Source organism: Stylophora pistillata, chromosome 2, assembly GCF_964205215.1.
Source record: "Stylophora pistillata chromosome 2, jaStyPist1.2, whole genome shotgun sequence".
NCBI classification, from domain to species: domain Eukaryota; kingdom Metazoa; phylum Cnidaria; class Anthozoa; order Scleractinia; family Pocilloporidae; genus Stylophora; species Stylophora pistillata.
Window position 1 is genome coordinate 49,489,878 of NC_142520.1, and position 12,947 is coordinate 49,502,824.

The window sequence follows — 12,947 nt, forward strand, 5'->3', positions numbered from 1 at the left end:
ATTAAGCTTTTAAAAATAACACAACCAAAGGAATAACTTTGAGATCCTAGAATACTTATACCAATGAATAAGTGTGTTGCGTTAAGCAAAGTGTTAACTTAATTTAGGCTCAAACGGGTTGCGGAGTGTCCAGATCTCCTATTACAAGCTACACGTCTGGGATGGTCATCCCCGAATGCGGAAGCAAATTTGCTTTCTCTAGTTTCCTCGTCGGACTCGATGTCACTGTTGTTTCCACCTTTAAGAATCCTTTCAATTCTATCAACTTCTTCTTGCGAAAGTTGATAGCATTTTGAATCATTTTCGTTAGAGGTGATAGCGACACAAACACGGTCCACAACGGAATAGGGCGAATTTTTGTGGTCTTCGTACGCTTCTTTGAACAGGAACATGTCCTCGGTTTCGCTATTGTCCAGCCACATAATATCCATTACATTTTCGGTAAACTTCAGTTCATTTGCAGTTCTGTCCTCGACTAAGAGATCCTTTAGAAGGAGAGCCAAGAAAAAACCCCATTTCTCCCTTCGTCGACCGTGTTTCACAGCGACAACTTCTCCTGCTTTGAACAAAATTTCACAATGAAGGACGGACTGCTGACAAAGAACTTGTTGAGTGTCACCCTGTAGCAGAGTACTTGTTGCAACATTTGAACTTGCCTCACGCTGTTGCAACGGGAACGATATTGCATACGGCAATTGACTTATTGACAAGTATCTTATTTGCTTTTGTCTCTGGCAGTATGTTGTCGAACACTCTTCCCGAAAGATGAAGCGAATTCCCTTAACTTGTTTGTGTCGCTAAGGGATAGTTTCTCCATTTGATCTTCGATTAGGGATATGGATTGCTTGGGAGGAGGAGGAGAATCCAATACTTTGTCCGGATAATAGCTTTTGGGCCCGGTGAAGTAGTGTAAATGCCCACGATACATTCTCTTCTCCAGTTCCCTTACACAGGCTGTGCGTCTAATTCCGTACTCGAGTTCAGTAGGCATGGGATCCTCTTGTCTCATGAACGAATAAAAATTTTCAACCATAAGGGTGACCAGCGCAGACAATCGTATTTGCGCGAGAAGGTCTTCAGCACCTAACCCGGAGAGAAAATTTTGCAGTGGCGCTAGGCTGCCATGCATCATCTCCACTGATCTTCTTGTTGTGTATGACAACACTTGGTCGGGACCTTGAGTTCCTGTTCGACTGGTCCTCTGTCTGGTTTGTTCGCCCCACATCATTAAGAATTCCACTAGTTTGTCCAATAAAGACATTGCCTCACTGTTATGGAGAGCGCCCATATTTTCTAGAGTGCGTTGCGTTACGTAATTATTAAAAATAGAACGAAGAAGTTTCTAGAACATTTAGTCATGATGACTAAGCGAGAACTTTAAGGAGAACCTTCTAGAACCGTGACTCAGCATATTTTTGTTATGATGTAATCATGGTGTAATGTTTCTAAAAATAGCAATATTACAGATCTCTAGAACATTCTAGAACTTTTCTGAAAGATATAAAAGGAGTCACGCTAGCTTAAAGAGAGAGGCCTTTTAGTGAGCTATAACTGCTGTTGCGAAGAGCCCAGAGGAGCGAGAGCCGGACAGAGTTGTTTACTGGAATTGAAAGCCGTGTGGAAGGCTACGTGAGAGAAAGAATTACGGACGTCGACAATTTGTTAAAGATTTTCAAGAGAACTGTGAGTTGTGCGGTAGTACACTGAGATTTAAGTGATATTATTTGTAAAGGGCTCTAAGTTATAAGGATACTGATTGTATTAGTATTTATATCGCTCCGTAGCTAAGTGAAAAAGATAGTTATTGTACTGGTTGCCGATATCGCTTCGTAGTTATTACGTCAGTCAATAAAGTAGTTGAGTTGTACGAGTTATATCTTTCTGTCGGTTTTGGAAAATACCGTAACACTCACGAAATGGAAATCTCGCGGCTCCCCTATAGTGGTCAATGTCAAATACCTGAGCGTATGAATAGACAAAAGATGACTGTTTTATTGAAAGCTCAGCGTTTGTAACAAGTCGGATAGACTTATTTCCACTGTCACAAATAAATAAGGAACACCCTATGCTTGCAATACCGTGAGGAGAGTGGAACTTTGCTGAAGAGACAACGCCATCCTCACTGCCTGGTTCGTTACACTTTCCAGAAAAATGTTCAACCGCCACATTTGTGTCTATCTGAGAAATTTTAAGAATGGTATGATTCCCACATGATACGAAAAGACATTTCTCTGCAAGGAACATTCCAGAAAGAGTTGAGATCAGGGGTGAAGTAATAGTAGACAACAGAGTTCCCCGATTAGAATGTATGACACAAATGCCCGGTTCATTTGTTTCCGCGTTAGCAATAAACAATCGTTCTTGGTAAAAGACGAGTGCCACTGGAGCAACACTGATGTTGGTTGCAGCTGCTGGATATAGTTCCCGAAGTCTTCCACTGCATCGAGTAGTGAGCTTAACATCTGTTATCTTGAATACTTTTCCTTGTTTTGTGTCACCAACATAAATGTCCGGGTAATTTTGCATAATTCTACGACCTGAGCTAACAGAAAACGGCCTAACCAAGTGAATGCCATACGTTGATGTCAGGGCAAGGGTAGAGGTGATCGTGTATTTTCCTGTGAGGGGGATGTCATCTTCCTCTTCTTCTGATTCGCTTGTACTGACTTCTAACGTGTGAGCAGCTTTCTTTCTCGATACCAGCCTTGCGACGTAAATCACCCTTATGGACGCATTTCCAGAATCACACACAAAGAGAAGGTTGTTGTAAACACAAAGGACAGATGGTTCTAAAAACAGGCTCTTTTTTCCGTCGCGGCACCCTGGCTGGATCACTCCTGCAATTGATGTCAGCGTAGCAGGACAATGAAGGTCACACATCATTACCTGGTGAGCTTGATGGTCACTAAGGAAGACAGTCCCAGTTTCATGGTGAATAGCTGCGTCCACAGTGCAGACCACAGTACCCGGCCTGTTTTGTCTCCAAAAGGTGTAGATTTCTGGGACAATCGTTACAACTACGTCTTCCTTTGCCAGCGCTTTCTGAACTTCAGGTGAAAAGACCTAGAGGGCTGTTTCCACTGACATTCTGTCCTTATTCTTTAGTGCCTTCAGACTTACTTCCTTTTTCGCTGGGAAAGACACGCGGGTGTTGCTGTCTCTTCTAACTGCTAAGATGATCCTCAGATTAACTAGTCTATTATCCAGGAAAAGCCAATACCACAAAACCGACGAGTGTACAGATTTTACATTATTTGTGGGATCTGGCAGTGGTAACTGAAAGGTTTCTGGAAAAACGTTGAGCAACCTTTCCATAAAAGCTTTTTGACGGGACTCGCAATCTGAGCACCAAGTTGCAAAAGTCTAAAACAGGTTTGTTTTTTCTCATGGCAATCTATGCATGGTCTTGCGGCTGGATGCCATTCTTTAAATCCCGCTTTAAGACATTTTGAAAAAAGGCGTTTACCGCTCCAGCACTCATGGCATTTTGTATGAGCAGTCATCAACCTTCTTTTCAAGAAGACATCCTTCGCATACGTCAATGACACGTAACCTTTGATGCAATTCTTCCACAACTTGCCATCTGCCATGCGAGCCTCCATAAAACACCGCAACTGGCCGAGAAACTATGTCATCCGTTGAGGTTAGGTGGACTTCCACGGCCTGGGTATTAAATTTACACGTCTTCAGGTATGTTGTTATTTCCGTGTCGGAATTGCCCAATAATTCTTTGACTTCCTCTGACATCATCACAGGTGGATCGAGAAGCCCAATAATGCCATTAACTTGCGGAGAAAACTGAAGGCATGGTTTAATAGCCATCGCATCACTTGCTGTAGTAATCAGGTAACCAACGACGCCCTGCCTTTTTAGACTTATTGTGTTCGTTCCTTTCAACGAGAAGAACATTTGACACACATCATCAATTCGAACGCCATTCATTATATGTGACATCGAGTTCCTTTTTGAAAGAATTCGCGGCGAAAGACCCGCAAAATTATGACTTTGAATCCACTCAGCCGGTGACATGCCGACTTCTCCGAGATGCCCCAGCCCATGACCACCGATACCATTGAAAAAGAAGTGGGTCGCTCCCTTGCCGTGTAAAAACTGATTAGATTGCAACAAGGACGTTAAAGCGGGAAACTCCTGGGAAAAAGCTTGCGAAACGGTAGAGTAACAGCTTAATGCTCTAGAACAAAATGCATTCCCCTCCTCGTAAAAGATATGCGTCCTCGGCAGAAGTCCAGATTTAGTTAGATACCAAAACATTAACACTGTTTTATCAACATCAAGTAAACTAATCTCATATCGCACTAGTCAATCATGCAGATTCTATCGCTCAGAACTTGCTCCATGCGATTGTTCTCCATCGCCTTCTTCTTTTTCACTCTGACCAATCAGCGTCAGAAGTAGCCTTATGTCCGATGAAGGATTTTTCCTTGATGCATGACAGAATTTCACGTGTGTGTCAAAGCTCTGTTGATTGAATTCTTTACACGAAATTACCTTTCTACAGTGATCATACTTGCAAGTGATTGTTGTTTTGTTAAACACTATGGCATTGGTACCATGTTTATTAAGTACACGTGCTCGAAACGTTTTTAAACGCTGTTCTTCAGTTAGAGTGTTCTTTGTTTTTTACTTTCCTTTATAAGAAGAGTCAGCATGTAAACTTTTGGACAATGCCTTTGTAGAAGAAGCCTGTATGGCAGTTACTTCAATCTGGGCCTTAAAACTTTCTGCTTTCTTGGAAAGCTTCTCTTCGAGAAAAATCCGGCAAACGTCTGGATTAGATGAGTTTGCCAAGAAATATCGTAAACACGATCGTAAATCCATGTCACTCACGATTTGCATTAGATGGTAGCCATCAAACTGTTGGAGTATGTAGGTATTCCTTGACTCAGATAGGGTCTTGATCTCTTTTAAAGCATCGTCTAGCGTATAGGTTGCTATGCTATCCTAAATTACCCACCATCGGCGCATTTGTTCCGGTGGATAAGTGCTAGGAGGATTAGGCGGTGGCAAAGGAGGTTGTAAAAATAGCGTAACACCAATCTCACTTCCAGTATCAAGACAGAACGCTTTGTCATACTTTGGAAATGTCATGTTCATCATCGTGCCTGTGAAGATCATGTTAAATTGTCATTAATTTTGTAACCAGCCAGTCTCGTTAATTTTTTTTTGTACAAAGGCTCTGAATATCTCAACAAAACTTGCCTTAAGTTGGATTTAATATTTTTTCAGCGCAACAAGCAATGTCAGTAATAATATCATCGACTGAATATCTACTTGTAAAGAAATACAAAAATGTATATACTGGGACAAGGAGTCCCGATACAATTAATACAATATTAAACGCCGAATACAATGTCTACGCATGAAACTTTAGATCTGTCGTCCTGACGCAACCGAGCAAGAAACATCAGAAGGATACGTTAATTTGACCGTAGGGAATCTTTATTCAGTTGTCATTTAATTACAAGAACTAGCGCATACTTATGGTTAGCCCACAAAACTATATTGTGCTACGGAAACATATACGCATAAAAGCCTTACTTTCTACAGCTTGAGTGACTTGAAACGATTTTTCACGAACTGGTTTGTAGTATTCAGTTAGCTTGAACCTAAGAGAATATATATACAGATAAATTAAATAAATATTACTTCACTGAAAAACTCGATCATAACAGGTAGCAGTGTGGTGGCGAGAGCACTCATGTTCCACCAACGTGTCCTGGGTTCGACTCCCGAACCCGACGTCAATGTGGGTTGAGTTTGTCGTTAGTTCTCCCCTTGCTCCGACAGGTGTTTCTGCGGATTATACGGTTTTCCCTCTTGTCATAAAATCAGCACTTCAAAAAAACCCTTTCGAAAGCGAAATTAATACAAATGTAGTTCTTTTTACAGCACAACCATAAAACTCAGCTGTAAAGCCTAAATCATAAAGCCATACGCAATAATACCGCCACTGGGCAAAACAGTTTAGGATCGGGTTATGTATGATAGTAACTTTTGAATACTTTACCCTTTTTCCATTAAAAATGGCAGCATAAATGACAAGAAAATTTTACAAATGGGAATTTATTGTGTTCACATTAAGACCATTAACTAAAGGCGGAAAAGTACGCGCGACCAACAGGTTTTCGCGCCAAATATTCGCCATGCTTGTGCAATGTTTTATATTTTTCATTCTTTAGTAAATCAATTAATCCCCTTTGAAATGGGAGGTTTAAAACAATCCTTTCTACAAACAGAAGCGCAGTTCTAATGGATTTGTCCCATACACAGAGGAAAAAGCATATAGAAAACATTATCCGCGACAAGAAAAAAAGGTTCTTTAACACGTTAAAGCTAGTTGAGCGGTAAGCGGTGCATTTGCTAGAAACAGTCAAAGTACCACCAACGGATCGAAAAGGCTCATTTTTTTACAACATGTACAGTTAAGGGATAAACCTTTGAAAAGCGTATTTCCCGATAAATTTGCCGTATGCCAGGGCCGAATTCTTTGCTTGCGGATCGATTGCCGATTACTTCACAGAATATATGTCAATGTAGAAAATAGTTCAAGCACTGTTAATGTTCGACAATATTCATATTCACGGTATTGAACTGGAACTAGCCTGCAGTCGAGGCTCACGCGGGAAAATCTTTTCACATGCAAACATTTTTAATGAGACTCCCCCGCATGAGCTTCAACTGTAAGCTAGTTCCACGCATAATCGGTGCTTATTTTCAAAAGTTATTATATGAACCGATCCTGAATTGTTTTGTCCAGTTCGAGTCCAGTGTATTGCGCAAAGTTGAAAGGGAAAGGCGTTGAAGGGGCGAACGGATGTTATTTTCTTAAGAAAATATTTAAGCACTGTTTTCTGGAAGATGTACTTTCGCTAGATTCTCATTTACTTTACAATACTGGAGAAGATATCGAGAGCTTGGTAAACGCAAATTAATCGAAATTAAACAGACCACAACATTTATACTGACCTTGGTTTATTATAGGAATCCCGGCGCGATTCGGTAATCTCAAAATGATGCCTTTCCGATGAACGTGATCTGGACTTTGACTGAAACCTAGAGCGCTTAAATCTAGGAATAAAACACCAATTTTCAGTTTAGACACTGATTTACATCCGCACAGGGTTCAAAAAGCCAAATTATATCGATAGACAGGTACAAATCTTTCGAAGTTGATTCGAGGTGTACAAGGATTTTGGAATTGCTGCGAAAACATTGATAAAAGACATCAAAATTTTTTTTTTTCTTTTTTTTTTCACGACATGAGTCCAGCGCTATGGGCTAGGGTTATTAGGGTTAGGGTTATTAGCGTTAGGGTTAGGGTTGTTTAGGGTTAGGGTTGTTTTTCGGGTGTTGTTATTCATTACAAGAGGAAGGAAGCGCAATTTTTTTCTACGGTGGACGTCAGTCATTTCATGTTTTAAGATTGGCTGCAGCATGTGAAAATAATTTACTAAACAGAAAACTATAGTAAATCAACATTTAAGCTATTAAATTTGTCTTACCTTTCCGACCTTTTTGAGATTTTTGAGCTTTGCTCTGACCTTTCAGGCGACCAGGATTGGGAACGCGACCTGGAAATAGTAATGCAATTTTGATAGCGTATGATCTGTAGTGAACAACAGAGAATTAAACATGAACCGAATATCGATTACGATATCAAACTTGAATTTAACCTACCGTCTGTCGCGATCTCTCTTCTTTTTTTTTTTTTTTCCCATTTGTTGATTACTGTTCGATTACTCTTCGACACTCTAAAAACACACCGACACGTCACTCGAGGCAGACAGTCATAAAGAGACGAATCAGATAGTGATGACACAACGAACATAAAAAGCGCGCACCAATCAGGACCGAAATCGGGAAAAAGTTACACAATCGGCAGGTAAAGGAGGATCTGTAATTGAATACCACGACTAGAATCTGAGACTGGAAGGCACCGAAAGGTCATAAAAACCATCACAGACATCAAAGATTTGACGAAGATTGCAAGTTTCGAGCGCGTGATCTCTATCGCTTCTTTACGCGATTCTTTTTTGGTATGATTCTTTATTCCCGATCAAACCCTAGTTATTCATTATTCATTTTCTTTTTAATCCGTTATTCCTTATTCATTTTCTTTTTCAAGCCGTTATTCATTATTCATAATTCCGCTTTCACCCCCGATAATTGATATTCACAGATGGATGATGTAAATGTTTCTTCCTTCTTTCATCCTCGTTAACCAATCAGATAGCTAGATTTAATTCATCGATACAATTCTAAAGGCAATTAATTTGTTTCCAGTGAAAATCTAAAGATGTCTAAGGAACGTAGCGTTGCGACTGGGGTGATGGTCAAGGTATTTTAATTTTGCTATGAGAGGAAAAGGTTGGCTATTACTGACCATTTTTAAATGCTCATTTAACTTGTATCACGAATCACCCTCTACAAAGTTCTTTAGTTCTAAACTAAGTTTGAAAAATAAAGGCCTGATTATTATTAACGAATCCATAAGTTCAACGAATAGGACTGTGATGGAACGTTTCCTGTGACAGCATCATATCCAAAGTCATATTCAGTCTCGCTGGTTCCGAGGTCAACAAAAGAAGCATCGCCAGCTTCTGTGATTCCAATCCCATGATCTGCACGCGCACAGCTACTACCTCCTCCACCAATCATCATCACTGATCCATCATCAGTAATCCAGTCACACCAGAAGCCGATCTTGTTTGCACTTTGGATATTTCCACTGCACTCAGCTTGTTGAAACCCGTCTGTTGACTGGTATCGTCCGCCATATTGAACCGTACAGTTTCCAAGACACTGATCATTGGCCCAAACTCTGCCATTTCTAAAGTCACCATAACTTGTGATTTTCGATCGAAATGTTTTTCCACCCAAATAGTTACCTGTGGTCTGTAACAGAGGAGTGTGACTGGGGTCGTCACTGCGTGTGATCTTTATTTCGCTACCGGTGACCGATCAAAAGGCTGTTGAGATCATATCGCTGTTCACTGAAGGGCCGTTTGTCGCTCCAATGGCAATTTGCTGGTTATACCACCATTTTCCATCGTCACGCATCCAATTCTTGCCATCGCTGTTTGAGAATCGAGCGATAAGGGTCCAGCCTGCAAAGAAACAACATTTCTCATTTTTTTTCTGTTTTTTATGACATCGAATGGACAGTTTCATGAAAGGATGGTTATTTATTCTTTCTATAGCTTGTAATAAATTGTGCAATGATCTCGCCTTTCTTCTGCTTTTCTTGGGGTTAGCAGTAAAAAAAATAAATAACCGTTAAAATGTTTTTGATGACCACAATGGGAAAGTATTAATTATAAGCCGTAAATAGATCAAGATTTTTAACCGTAAACCGTAGAGCAAGAATGAGTGAGGCACTTTTTCTGTTTTACCGTCTGATATCCATCGGCCAGAAAGTTGAAAAAATGGTTGCTTTGATTTAACATGGAATGCACTCTTATAAATTTTTTTAATTGATGTTTGAGTTACAACATTTTTTTACACCGGCATCGAGGATCAAAAAAAAAAAAAAAAAAATTAGAATTCAAACTCATCTCAGCGGTGAGAACTTGTAATGAGGGATGTTCTAATGCAGTGGCGGATCTATGGGGAGGGTCGGGGGGTCCGGATGCCCCTATCAGACCTGACGCTTACAACTTTGAGACTGAAATTCTTACATTCGCGGGGTCGTATATCCCTTTTTAACTGGCTGTTTTTTTAATTAATGAATCCAAGTAAACTTTAAGCGGCCAAGGAACTATGACGTGCAACCGCAGCTGGTGGGAGGGGGTGTGGGGGAGAACTAATATTCCTCAAAAGAGTCCAACAGTCCTTTCTGAACCAAAGTTTGGACACCTCCAATTAAAAAATTCCTGGATCCGCTGCTGTAATGTCTTTGAACTTAGAGGGTATTATCATCCCAACATTAAGGTTCCGTAAGCGAAAATGATATTGTCCTCTTGACAAAGCACTGTTGGCGAAGCAGACATTGGTTTTTAGGTGTTGCAAAGCCTAAATATCATATAAGAAAAACTAGTAAAGAGGATATAGTTAGAGCTTGACAAACAGATAAACATTAAATATGGTTTATATTTACATGCTTTTCCATTCCCAATAAATTCGCTTTTACAGGAACAGCTGTAGGAGCCGTTAGTGTTGTGGCAGTCTCCATTAACGTCACAAGGTCGAATGGAAGAACTGTACTCGTCAATATCTGAAGGAAAAATGAAATTACCTAATTAGGAAATATACGGTAACAGCAGGGTAACGGCAATCAATTAAGATTTGGGGCAGTCTCCTGTTGTGGAAGGGAATTAAACCATCCGTTAAGTTTGAAGCAGTCTTGTAAATGTGAACTTAATTGTGTGTTACCCGATTCAGAATGTTCCCCAGTGTATCCTCTCGCGCAAACACACACGTAACTGTTCTTTTCGTACTGCGGAGCGCATTTCCCATAGTTCTGACAAAGCAAACTGATACATGGAGACTAAAGAAAACATATAGCAATGAGAAATAAACGCGGGTGATGTGGCATAAGCTCGACAGTCAAAATAAATATTATCATGAGCCATTTTTCCAAATAAAGTCAGTATCCCTTAGTTGACCTTCCCGCTAATACCCAAAATATATGATAAATCTTTCGCTCAAATAACCCCTCTCCTTATTTCTGCAATCAACCCCACTCCATACGCATGCAATCGTTTGTACTTCATCTCCTCTTCCTTTCACAAAAACAGAGTGAACAATTTTTATTCACAACTTTCTGCGATACTATAGTGATGGTGACTCTGATTAGGGATAAGCTTGTCTGAGTTGTTGTAGATATCCGATGTAAGTAATTCACACAGAACGTTGCCATTGACATCATGAAATGCGGCCAGGTTAAAAGAGAAACATGAAGGGATGTTGACACAAACAAATCCACATTCGTTGCCTTTCAGAACATAATCCGAACCAATAGCAATGATGTTGAAGTAGGAAGACTTAAGAGCCTTAATTTTGACATAAGCTACCGGTATTCCTTTATCTGTGATTCGGCTGAAAGGTTTACCTTGTGCATTGATAACTTTTGTTTCTAGGAATAAAGAAAGTAAAGATATAGGATTTCTTAAACGTATTCTGCTGCAAATCCACAGTCACTGTCATCCATGCATAACATAATCCAAACCAGTACTGGTGACGTTGAGATAGGAGAACTTAGTAAGCACAAAGTTGAAATAAGCCATTCCTTTATCTGTGCCTTGACTGAGAAGTTTACCTCATAAATTTACAACTTTTGTCTCTAGAAATCAAAAATGGAATGAAAAAAGATTATTTCAAAGTATTCTGCTCACACCCACTATCTCATCAGAATTCTAAAACACTTTACGCACAATAAGAAGCATGTGTTAGAAAAAACATTATTATTAGTACATGGAAACTACTCCTTCAAAGTTCGGTAAGTCTAAAGAGCATTTTCAGTTGGAGTTGTATGTTGCTTTATCTCCCCATGCAACCGAAATCTGATCAATTCCCTTGCACTTTAATTAAGTTATTCTATAGCAAACTGATAGGGACTTATCAGAGTGTGAAACGACTTGGTAAAATTGTAGGGGCTTATCGTATATATGGCTTAACAAATAACATATCAACTGATAACCTGTTGTAAATGCTTAATATATACCTTGACTGCAATTACTCTAGCATTTCACTTAGCATGTAAAGGAAACCCACTCTTGACGTTAACTTTGAATCATTGATAATATAACCTGTTCTAGGAACACTTACCTTTATTATGGGTGGTTTCTTAGGTACGCCTTTTCTTCTCCAAATTCTCTATTTATTGTATTATTATGTAACAATCTTTAAGAAAAGTTTTCTTTGCAGTTATTTTTCTTATAATGCCGATCTTGTTTCTTATATTGCCGATCTTGTACTCTACCTTGGCCGCAAGGATAAAAGAAATTGAACGTAGAAAATGATTTCGAAAAGTATAAATATCTCGAAGGTTAGTAAGTGTTATACTAAGTATGCGGGATCTGTTTCACGTAACTTTGACTGACTCGCTAGCTAAGAGAGAAATAATGACGATGCGTGAGGATTGACAGCTTAGTAAGCGTCACCTTTATCGCTGCTCTCCTTGAAGGGGCAATTAAACTATCTCTTAAGAGAACTCGGATGATCTTTGGTAAAGATTTTGAACACTTTACCTAAGACATACAGGCTATAATTCTTTTCCCGCACTCCTTTTTCCTCGAAAAAAAGATCCTCATTGCACTCAAAAGTGGGTAAAAGTTAATGCCTGACCTAGCAAAAATATTGAGTTTACGATATAACCAATAAGATAATAACAACTGCATCACCTTCCTTCACAACAGCCCAGCAATGAGGCCATCCTACCAAAAGAACAGACGCAAAACTGAAGGGAAGTACCGCGAAAAAGAGGCCTCGCTTTTTAAAACACATCTAATTATAATATGTCACTGATGTGATATGCAGCGACAGACTAACGCTTTTAGTTAGTTAAACGACTTGGCATTAAGATTGTGCGCCCTAATTTAACAACCTTAAGAAGACTACTGCACATATTTGTTTCTGCGACCCAAAGCATTAACATTTAAAGTAAATCGGCATAATAACTTATTTACTGCACGCCTTAGGATAAATCGGTTATCAAAAGTAAAGTCAAGTTCATGATAAAAAGTGATTCTTCAATATATGGATTTTTTTTCAACCAACATTTGGGTACGAACTCTAACATAAAATCTTCATCTCTAGAGAGATTTATCTGCTAAAAGCGGAAACTAATTCTTGTTTTCTAAAATGTTTTTCCTTTATTTGGTTGAAATGAGGCAGGTGTTTTTGTATATAAATGTAAAAATGAAACAAGCTGCAATTACAGGAAGGGAATAATATACAATATACAAAGAAGCGTAAGAGTCGCTCGA

At 39.4% G+C, this 12,947-nt stretch overlaps 1 pseudogene; it reads right to left on the reverse strand.

Annotated features, from left to right (window-relative positions):
* Positions 1-8,023: 8,023 nt before the first annotated feature.
* LOC148740071 (uncharacterized) lies at positions 8,024-12,592 on the reverse strand (annotated as a pseudogene).
* Positions 12,593-12,947: the final 355 nt, after the last annotated feature.